This window comes from Chlorocebus sabaeus, chromosome X, assembly GCF_047675955.1.
Source record: "Chlorocebus sabaeus isolate Y175 chromosome X, mChlSab1.0.hap1, whole genome shotgun sequence".
Taxonomy (NCBI): Eukaryota; Metazoa; Chordata; class Mammalia; order Primates; family Cercopithecidae; genus Chlorocebus; species Chlorocebus sabaeus.
In genome coordinates, this window is record NC_132933.1 from 22,221,955 (window position 1) to 22,233,845 (window position 11,891).

Consider the following 11,891-nt stretch of genomic DNA (forward strand, 5'->3'; position numbering starts at 1 on the left):
CATGGAATGTTATCACCTAAATGGGAGAACTGAGGGGCCATTTGTCCATTAGGTTCAAATTGGTGCAGACACCTATAAAATGTGTTATGAGAAGCAAATGTTGTATTATGGTTGTGTAACCACTGTCTCGTATATGAATTTTTCCCACTTTGTGTGGCAAGTACAAAGATGTTTGGTTACAAAAATCTTATGGCTTATACCCAAGAGAAAGGGCTCTCCCTGATAGGCTACTATGGCTGTTGCGCCTGCCTCCACATACTTACTACCATTATTCTCTCTGTGAACTACTTTGGGCACATCCATGGCTTTAGATCTTAATGTGGGGCTTGACAAAATGTTAATATTTGTGGTAAATTTTATGGTAATATTTATAGTAAATTGTTAATGAGTACCTAGTGGGGACCATGGAAAGAATGCTCACTAAAATTTTGTCGTGTGTTTTAAAGAAACATAAATTAAAATAATGGGCCAAGTTTTCACTGTTTTTCCTGTACTTTGGAGAAGTTTAAAGAGAACAATTAGGATTTTTCATTTCCTTTGGCTAACTTTCTAAGTGTACCTTTTATATCCTTATTTCTCTGAATGTAAATTGGGGGATTTAACATGGGAGTAACTGCTCCATAAAGTTTTGAGACAACTTTATCCTCTTCCTGAGTTCCCTTTGACTGAAGTTTCAAGTACATGTAGATGACTGCCCCATAAAATATGGTGACTCCAGTCAGATGAGATCCACAGGTGGAGAAAGCTTCATGCCTAGCCTCCACAGCACAGCAACATTGAAAAATTAGGAGATGAGGAGGAAGGAGAAGGTCAGGTGCAGTGTGAACACACTGATAACCAGACCCAGAATCAGGCTGACAAGGGTGTCTGAGCAGACAAGATTCAGCAGGGCCTGGATCTCAAGGTAAAATGGTTGATGACACCGTGTTAATAATAACTAGCAGGAATTGTAATGATTAGTGTGACTGCTGCTAAGAAGGCATGGGTCCAGATTCCCAAGGCCAACTGTATACAGACACGATTGTTCATAATAATAGTGTAATGCAGGAGATAAGAGATTCCAACAAACCTGTTGTAAGCCATGCCAGCAAGGAGGAGACACTGTCATCCCCAGAAAGAGGGATGTGATCATCTGAACAGAACAGCTGTTATAGGAGATGGTGGGGAAGTCCTTGATGCATTGAGCCAAGACTTACAGCTCCCAGCTGGTGGAATAACACATTTCAAGGGAGGATAAGTTACTGAGGAAAAAAAAAAAAAAATAGGAGTATGAGGTCGAGAATCTCATCTCACTACAGCAACGATAAGGTTGTTCTCAAACATTGTGACCAGTAGAGAAACAGCAGCTCCAAGAAGAAGGCAGTCTGGGTTTCAGGGTGTTGGCAAATTCAACAAGGATGAGTTCAGTCATCTCAGAGGCATTGTCTCTTTTTAGACCGCCCATTTACTTGTCTCAAGTGTTGGGAAAAGAGACAAAACAATGTCATCTACATGAAGAAATAAGACGAAGAGCATCTCAGTAGCCTGTTATAGTTCATGTTCTGGAGCTCTAATTAATTACTGTGCATCATTTATTTTATGGGATTGGGTTCAACTGTTCAAGTATCCAGTGGTGGAAACATATGTTCTCTTTGCTTTTCTGTCTTATAGAAACTTATATGACCTAGGACAGTCTGATTTTGTTGGGGTCCGCGTGTTTCCTAAACAAAGGAATGAACACACAAGACAACACAAGACAAGACAAACATAGCGGCCGCCTCGAATGGCGCGCTCTGCTTTATTTTATACAGTCGTTTGTGGAATGTTGCCAAGTCACAAGACACATTGTTATTTTTCTGACCTTTCCCTGACTTTCTGGATTTTCAAGATGTTTACACATAAACAAGCCCCCAACACCCTGCTTCGTTTGCAAGAGCAGGACTTATCGGGAACGCCCTGCTTCATTTGCAAGAGCAGGACTTATCGGAACGCCCTGCTTCCTTTGTGAGAGCAGGACTTATCGGGAATACCCTGTTTGTGAGCACGTAGTCCTCTACATTTCCCCTTTCCTTATTTACAAGTTTGAATTTCTTTTAAAACCATCATTACATGTTGGGCTCGCTGGGATTCGGTGTTTGCCCTTTGGTACAGTCTCCAGCAGACTGTGAAAATGACAAAGGGAAGAACAACAATCAATACATTACTAGAAACAGAGGTCAGCAAGGTTTTTACAGGGCTCTTCAAAGACATCAAACTTTGTGCAATACCAGTCATCAAATCTGCACCAGTCAGCAACGGTAACTGATTGCGAAATGTTTCAGAAATGTTCTGTGTTAATTCTTGTATTTCTAGGGAAAGATTATTATGACCAATTAAAAGTCTCTTTATCTCAGTCCAGTTATGTACAGTGCTGTTTAAAGGAACAGGAGTAATACAAAATTGGGTAGTGTTTCAATCACATTTCAACAAAGCTCAGGTATTCAACACTGTTAGCTGATCTCCCAACCAAGAAACCACTTGCTCCAGATTATTCACTCGTTCAGTCAAATGAGCATCTATGTCTCGTTGCTGCTGCCACAACAAATGTGATTGTTCATGCCATTGTTGCACAAATTCTGCATTTTGTATACTCTGGTGTAGAGCTAACCCAGCAACAGCGGCAGTGGAAGCAATTGCTACAAGTCCTATCACCGCGGTCACAACGATTCCAACCATCCTCTGACTGCGGTGGACAAGATCTTGCATAACCTTGTGAATTTGAGTAATCCCAGCAGATTCACTCCAAGTACATTTTAAGTTTCCAGGTAGCCAGGTTTCTTTTCTGGCTCTTAGTATATATAAATCGGAATGAGACCCATTCCAATTATTATTCCACCAAGTAGTATTTATACAACTTAAGAATGTACAATTGTTTGTACAGTTAACTACCCCTGTATTATTATCCCATTTAAAAATTGCTGTCAACAACAAGTAAGGCTTTCTTACACATGCAATAACATATCTAGAACTATTTCGATGCAAAGATATATGGAAAGGGTTAGCAATATTAGTAAGATTTAAGAACATGTTTACCATGAAAGTGGACATTGGTTTACCAGCAGCTAGCAACTTCCAAATATGACCTTGTATTTGTGAGGTATTAGCCAAATGTGGTATAGAGGGTGATAGACCACCATCATGCCAAATAATAGTTTCATTGCCATCTGCAGAAATGCTGTGATTACCTTTATGCCAACGCAGGTTGACATGGCTGAATTTAGTCTGAAAATCTCCATGTACACTCCAATCTGTAACGAGGTATTTATGACTCTTCCCTTTTACTTCTAACAACAATCGTGGCCCACTACTTCTACATCTAGTCCACTCTAGTTGGGAAACACCTCCGGACACATCAGGGATAGGGCATAAAGATAATGTACTTGGCAGAGTTTCATTAAGTACTGCAGTATGATTATACTTAAAACTTTGAGCCACAATAATCATAGTAAAGACAGAGATATGACTATGGTTATAGCGAACAGCCCAAGCCTCATGAGAAAGATGCAGACAATGTGGACTACCCCCCCAAAACATATAGGTAATCCTTCAATCCCAAATTGATATGAACTATTTACTGTGCCAGTGTCTAATTCAGGATCCTGGTTTAAAAAAGGCGATGGCATCCAAGAAGTATCATTAGTAAATACTGGGACTTCTCTGTCTCCCCAGGCCACACCTTGATATAAGGGTGGAAAAGGAATATAAGCCCAGTATGTAAATTCTCTAGCCATTACCTGTCAATTTACTATGGCCAGCATAGCCAGGAATAAAGTCAGTGGGGTTTTGGGCTGCCCAGCTTGTTGAACAACCCCTTCAGCTTCTTAACCTTTTCAGTTGTCCCCATGTCGGGGGCTCTGCAGGTCGAGTTCCGAAGGTGAATGTTCTCTGAGTGCTCAGTTTTAGCTCCTGGAATTCCTTCAGGAACTCTATGGATCGGCTCCTCTTTGCCATGGCACTGTTTCAACGGTCGAAATGGAAACCACTCGTCTCCGGCACCTGTACGGACAAGAGCATAGCCTCGGCCCCATTGTAAAACTGTTCCTTTTAAATATTTCCCTTGTAATGAAGGATAATACACCCACAGATTACTGTTTTGTGGCTTTTCTAAAGGCTGTTGAAAATGTTTCACCGCTGCAGACTGCTGTAATTGGCGCCAATGGTTGAGAAAATTTAAAGTTAAAAGGGCTTTCAGAATTTGATGTTTTGGGGAATCTCACCCATCTCCCCCTTTTTGTTTTAACAGTTGTAAATAACAGAGTCAGCCTTTTCAGAGGGTAATGGCGTAGCCCACTGGAAATGTGACCACATATCAATAGTATGATGAACATATTTTAAACGACCAAAGGAAGGAACACAGTTACATCCATTTGCCAAATGTGATTTTGTTGAATGCCTTGAGGATTAATACCTGGACTTAAAAAAGGTGCAATAATAGGAGTACAAGGTGGGCAGGCTCTGACAGTAGCTTGGGCTTGTCGGCATGTTATAGAAAATCACCGTTGTAATCCTAAACTATTAGTATGATGTAGGTGGTGCTCATCCTGAGCCCGTTGGACACTGCCAATAAGCAAAGAATCAATCTGACTATTGCCAAAAGATAAAGGTCCTGGCAAAGCTGAATGAGAATGAATATGAGGGATAAAAAAGAGGGGCAGTGCGGGAAGTAAGAGTTACAAATAATAAAGAAAATAATTTTTGTAAAGGAGTTTGAGGAAATAATGGTAAAGAAGTCTGAGAAATATATTTAGTTACATATAGGCCAGTCTTGTAGAACCATAAGAATGGCAAAAAGTTCTCTTTGTTTTACTGATTCAAATGGATAGTGAGAAATTTTTGAATCGTCTGAAGTGCAGTATCCAGCCTTTCCATTGCTTGAAGCATCAGTAAAAAAGGTGGGACCTTTAACTGGAGTGTAAGAGATAGGATTATATGGCAGTAAAGAATATTGTTGCAGAAAAGCAAATAATTTATTTTGAGAAAAAGAACCAGTATACTCAGCGCAAGCCACTTGTCAACCCTTATGAATTTCCAACAGAGATTCAATGTATTGACTAGATAATCAGGTAATAATTTTTATAGGGTCAGCACCAAGCAACTGACGAGCTCGATGTCGTCCTTTAATAATTAATTCATCCAATTTATCAATATATGGGTGAATTTTTTTTAATGGCTTTATTAGCCAAAAACAGCCACTCCAGAATATTATTATCTTGGTGTAAAACGGCCGTTGGCGAATGGGGAGTATGAAAAAGACACAACGAAAGTGGAAGATTGGGTGCAATATAATCCACGTGAGCTTCACTAATTTTATTTTCTACAAATGACAATTTTTCTTTTGCTACAGGGGATAAAGTCCCCATAGGTTGAATACAAGTATTTACAGCTCTAAGATCAGTTAATAAGTGCCATATATATATATATATATATATATATATTTTTTTTTTTTTTTTACAAGACAAACACAGGGGAATTCCATGCAGAAGTACTTGGTTCAATATGCCCCTCGGCCAATTGTTCCTTAACTAAATTCTTTAAAGCCTTAAGTTTTTCTTTAGATAATGGCCACTGTTCCACCCAAACAGGAGTTGTAGTTTTCCACTTTAATTGTAAAGCTTGAGGCTTGTGGACAGTGGCTAAGAGTTTAAAGGATTGTAGCCCATTTTGAACATCATATTTTTGGCAGCTGAAGAAATATGAGGAATGCTTAAAAAGGCACCAAATTGTTGTAAAAGATTACGGCCCCAAAGGTTAATATTAATGGGAACAATATAAAAGAACACTTTTCCTTGTTGTCTTTCAGGTCCTACACAGCTCAGGGGCTCGACACTTTGGTAGACTATAGAAGCAGTACCTAGGCCGGATAGAGGAACCGATAATTGCTTCTTTTTCCAATGATAGGCCATTGAGCCAAACATTATTATATACATCCTCTCCTGTGTCGACTAATCCCTCAAAAAGTATCCCATTAATTTGCAATGAACATAAAGGTTTTTGATCAGAAACTAAAGTTTCTCAGAAAACAGTTTTCCCAGTACTACTGAAACCTCCTTGACGAGACACATCTCTAGATACGAAAAGAAAAAAAGGCAATAAAAGCAATTGTGCAATACGTTCCCTTGCCTCTAGGCACATAAATTGTGAGACTTGTACCATAATAAGGATTTCATCAGTAAAATCAGGATCAATAATTCCTGGGACCACCATTAACCCCCGCATAGCGCTGCTGCTTCGACCTAGTAAAAGTCCTACATGTCCCTTTGGCAAAGGACCACACACTCCGGTAGCCAACTTATATATTCCTCCATTAGGAGATAAAGTATAAGGTTGGACAATAGCTAGGTCAGCAGCAGCACTCTGCTTAGTGGCAGCATAAAGCTGAGAAACTGGGGTAGGGTAAGATGTCTTTAAGGAGGACTCGAGGTCATTCCTTGATGTTGTAAGCCACTGCTCACTGGGTACTGGGGTAGGCCTGCACTGTAGTTGTTGGGACCCCAAGCCTGTGGGCCCCGGCTCCCATTTCCCGAGAGAGCTGACAATACATTCCCACTTTTATCAGTTTTTGAACGGCATTCATTGGTCCAATGTCGACCCTTGCCACATTGTTTACACATATCAGATGGTAACCTTTTTTCTTTTAGAGCAGAAGAGCCTAATTTTTTCCGGCATTCCTTTTTAAAATGACCGGGTTTCCCACATTGATAGCATATACTTTGTTTAGAATTGCCTTTTAAAGCCTTAGAAAGTGCCCCAGCAAACAATTGGGCATTGTAAATAGCTCCTCCAACACCTGCACAAGCCCGAATGTATTCAGCTAAATCAGCTCCACTAGCTTTTAGAGGACGCAGCAATTTTTGGCACTCGGGATTAACACTCTCAAAAGCCAGAGTATCCAAAAGAATTTTAGCAGCAGGGCCTGAACCTACAGTCTTTAATACAGCATCTTGAAGACGGGCTACAAAATCTGGATACGGCTCAGTGGCTCCTTGTAGGATCTTTACAAAAGGTAAAGAAGTTTTACCCGCTATTTCAACCTTAGTCCACGCTTTTATAAACAAGGCTTTAATCTGAGTGAGAGCAATATCATCTAGGCCTGCCTGAGCATTAAGAGTGGCCTATTGTCCTGAACCCATAAGCTGCTCTTCAGTAGGTCCTGGGGGATTTCGGGTAGCATTTTTTTTTTTAGCTTGTACTCTTGCTTCCTCCCACCACCAACTTTTTAATTGAAGCCATTGCAAACGATCAAGGACAGCCTGTCCCAAAGTTTCCCAGTCAATAGGAATCATCATACGTTCTAAAGAGAAGGAATGGAGAAGGCCAAGAACAAACGGTGATTGAGGTCCATAATTAGCATTTCTTTCAAAAATTTAAATTGTAGGGCTGTAAAAGTCACATTCTGGTCACCGTTTGGGAACTAAGCATTGGTGCCGAAAGCAGCCCGTGTTATTGGGAATAAATCTAATTCCTCAAAATCATCCTTTTCCTTGGATTCCTTCTTTTCTCCTACAGGAGGAAGAGGTACAGAGAAAACCTGACCTGACATAGGCAAAGAGGTTGGAGGTGGAGGCAAAGGGAAGTCCTTTTTCAAAGGAGCAGAAGGGAAGGTAACAGGGAAGGCTCATGGCGGAGAGATAGGAGAAACAGGAGCAGCGGTACCTTGCAATTTTAACAACTGTTGTAACATCTCTAAAATGCGCTGCAAATCAGAATTTCCTTCAGATGAAGGAGGCATTAGCTCTTTTTCCAATTCCTTGTCCTCAACAACCGGGGCGTAAATATGTTCCTCTCTAGGATCATTCCTCTCTAAAGCTTCAGATGCCTCACCTCCTGTGGCAGTATCGCCATGCTCTGAGTCAGTTTCAAGTGACTCTAATGCCTGAGTAATGGAACTACACAAAGTCCACAAAGTCAGAGGCATCGTTTGCCCCCGCTGATGAGCTTGACGCAGGACTTCAACCACTTGTAACCGTTCCTTTCGATTTAACTGCACTTTGTTTTGATATTGAAACCAATAACAATGTTGTTCAACATGGGCAAACAATCGCTTCAAAGTCTTATGTTCCTTAACTAACTTCTACTCCTATAGACATCAATAGGCCCTGGAGTAACCGCAAATATTCAGAGGCCAGAGAGGTGGAATTCCCCATAATTTTCCCATGGGTCCCCCTTTCTTTATTTACCTACCCGAGGTGTTCCCCCTCCGGTTCCTTGCTCTCATGGAGCCATGGACCCTGCTTGCTGCGCCAGATGTTGGGTGTCCGCGTGTTTCCTAAACAAAGGAATGAACACACAAGACAACACAAGAGAAGACAAACATGGCGGCCGCCTCAAATGGCGTGCTCTGCTTTATTTTATACAGTTGTTTGTGGAATGTTGCCAAGTCACAAGACACATTGTTGTTTTTCTGACCTTTCCCTGACTTTCTGGATTTTCAAGATGTTTACACATAAACAAGCCCCAACGCCCTGCTTCCTTTGCAAGAGCAGGACTTATCGGGAATGCCCTGTTTGTGAGTACATAGTCCTCTATATGATTTAGTTGTATGGACTGTTAAAACCCAATTAGAGGTACTTACATTGACATTGAGTCAAATAAAATTATTACTCTCATAAAGGGGTTTAGCTACATGATTGATTTTACACTTGACTGAAAAAAGGGCAAATAGGCTATATCTGTCCAACAAAAATGTTTTCCAATTTTATTTAAGTTGATTCACCAATTTAATAATAATTTTTAAATTTAAACTCAAGGATACAGTTTTGAATGCTTGAAATACTTCTTTACTTTTCAACCCTCTTTTCCCCTTATATGTCATATTAGAACCACCTATATATGGTGAATTAGAAAGTGTATATGTAGCTAAACCATCCAGTCAATTCAATGGAAAAACACCAGTAGCCAAATCGACATGCAGTAAACCAAGCAATTGGTGGATTTACTGAAATCTCACTCTTTGCTCAATTGTTCTGACATTTATCTTCGACTGACGGAAGCTTACTATGTGCAGATCCTATCATCTCCATATAGTTTCAAACAAGAGCTTAAAGGGTGATGGGGAAATCTTAACAGATAAAAGGATTTCATGCAGACAACAGTTACTAGCAATTGTGAAAAGGGACAAGGCAAAATTTGAATGCATGTTTCCAGGACTGTTCAAAAAGAAAAGACAGAGCCTTTTCAGTTTTACATGGTTTTAGTAGGGAGTGAAAGATATGGCCAATTGAAGTGTCTGTTGGCTTTAGAATTTTTGTATTTAGAAACAGCATCAATCTCACCATACTGTATAGTTATATTAGTGTTGTATATAATTGTGTAATTCCTTGTAATTTTTTAATTAAAAGGCAAACTGTTGAAATACAGAAAGGGCCGGGCGCGGTGGCTCAAGCCTGTAATCCCAGCACTTTGGGAGGCCGAGATGGGCGGATCACGAGGTCAGGAGATCGAGACCATCCTGGCTAACACAGTGAAACCCCGTCTCTACTAAAAACACAAAAAACTAGCCGGGTGAGGTGGCGGGCGCCTGTAGTCCCCACTACTCGGGAGGCTGAGGCAGGAGAATGGCGTAAACCCGGGAGGCGGAGCTTGCAGTGAGCTGAGATCTGGCCACTGCACTCCAGCCCGGGCGACAGAGCAAGACTCTGTCTCAAAAAAAAAAAAAAAAAAAAAAAAAAAAAAGAAATACAGAAAGAAAGCAAGGGAGCCAGCTGGATCTAAGCTTAACTTTTGGTTTAGTCACTAAAACCTGCACAGTCTTGAGAAAGTCAGTTTTCTCATATGTGAAATGGGAATCCACCCAGCCTCTTGCAGGATTGTTCTAAGAATTAGATAAGATAATTTCTATAAACAAACAAACAAACAAACAAACAAATAAATAAATGTGCCCAGAACATTTATAGCCACCCAAGATACCTTAACTTCTGCTTTCATGCCCCATGCAGACCTTCCCTACAGTTTGGATTTCATTTTATAAACACGTGCCAAAATGTCATTCCACCCTACCTTTCCTTGTGAGGTTATCACATTACCAGAAACAATATAATCTGAAGTTTTAGGTTTGAGCAACAACTAAAGAAAGTTTGACTGTGTAAGTCATTAAAATTTGTTCCTGATGGTAGGCGGGAAAGACACATAAAGAGATGAAAATTACTCACTGACTTAGGGCTGGAGGACAGCAACAGAGAAGTGCACCTCATTCATAACAGAAGCATTTTGCAGTTGGCGACACCCCCACAAATGACTAATCTCCAAGAAGAAATTTGATTCCTTCAACTGCAAGGAAAAGAAGTTTAATACAAGCAGCTGTGGTAATAAATCTTCCTATCAGTTCTGGTTATAAGGCTGGAAAATCTTAAGTTAACTGTGCTGGTGAATCATGCACAATTATTTCTACTTGTTTAAATATCCTTTTCTTTTATTTACACAGAGGTGGCATGTAATAAGGCGACCATGAAAGGTTGGTGTCCAAGAAACAATAAAAAATTCATTTTCTCGCATATGTAATATTAATATAGATGCCAGTTCATGACACGCAGTTTTTCTTTGCCTGTACAAATATTAAAATGATATTTCTTCTTCTAGTGTTCTAAATTCTGTTACTGTGTTCCCAGCTACAGAAAAATAAATTGAAGAGATGTCCTTTCTGAATACACTGAAATCTTTTAAAAATGTTGGTGTTTGCCAAAGTATAGTCTACATACAGACCAAAAATACTTAAGCAGCATTAAAAGGAACCAGGATTCAAATGCAAGAGTAAGATAATGTTTAGAAATGTAGATAATCATGTGGTGGTTTAAGAATTGATAACCTCAGTCTTGAAGAAAAGTTTCCACTTTGGGAACTTATAGGATGTCCCTGCTTTGCAATTAACTCTCCCAATATAAACACACAGACAGAGAGAAAACAAAGAAGGAGGAGACATCTGCTGTGTTTAGCTCATTAAAATAAAGTTCATTTTCCTTCCAAATTGGTTAATGAGAATTTCAGTGAATGTTCCTGATAGCAATGACTGTGGTCAGTAAACATGGTTGTGGTGAAGAAAGCGAGACTTCCTTCTGTCTGGGCAGTTCTTCATTCTTTCATTTTTTTTTCCTCTTGCAAGTTAAATGTTCAAGTATTACTATGAAGATTTAATATTGAGGAATTTTGAAGGCCAAGGTATATATCACAGTAGGAGTGTGTAACAACTTTTGTGTCTGCTAGGTCCTCTGAATGATATGCTCTGTTGATCAGTCAGGTTCTCTCCCAAGTATGATTGTGAGTCCAACGGAGATTGGACATCAATTAATTTTTATTTAGTTGTTTGTTAACTTTAGGGACTTTAGACCCCATATAACTGAACTTAAACCTGGGTGTACACTTTGGGGGCTGTAAGCCCCTGATTTTTGCAAACAAATCTAAGTCATCTGTTTTCTCTGGTATTCTATCTTGCACAGAAGAAACTCTTAAAAGATGTTTGCTGAGATAAATCCTCTTGATGTCACTTTGACTAAGTGGATTCTTCCATTCAAGTAGTTTTATGCTACATTCAATCATACTGTTTTTGGTCATAGGACTCTGAATAATATATTTTTTTTCTGAAATTTTAAATCTTCAGCTCCTTAGTTCAAAAATTGTTGACTGATAGAGCAATGGTCTGTTGAAAGGCAGCAGAAGAGAACTTTCAGCCAGATAGTCAGTTCACATTGGACTTTTGTGAGTCACTCCTTCTATCTGTCCACAGAGGGTTGGTAGTAAGATTTGCCCTTTCTTTCTGGTTCTGTCCTAGGGACCATCTCACCTTGTATGTTAAAAACATATTAAACCTCCATAAAAATTCACATAAAACGTAAAGGAGAATAAGATGATGAACATTTGCAGGAGCATACAAATAGGGAGAA

General features: G+C 39.7%; 1 pseudogene; it reads right to left on the reverse strand.

The window, feature by feature from the left end:
* Positions 1–518: 518 nt before the first annotated feature.
* LOC119620860 (olfactory receptor 13H1-like) lies at positions 519–1,401 on the reverse strand (annotated as a pseudogene).
* Positions 1,402–11,891: the final 10,490 nt, after the last annotated feature.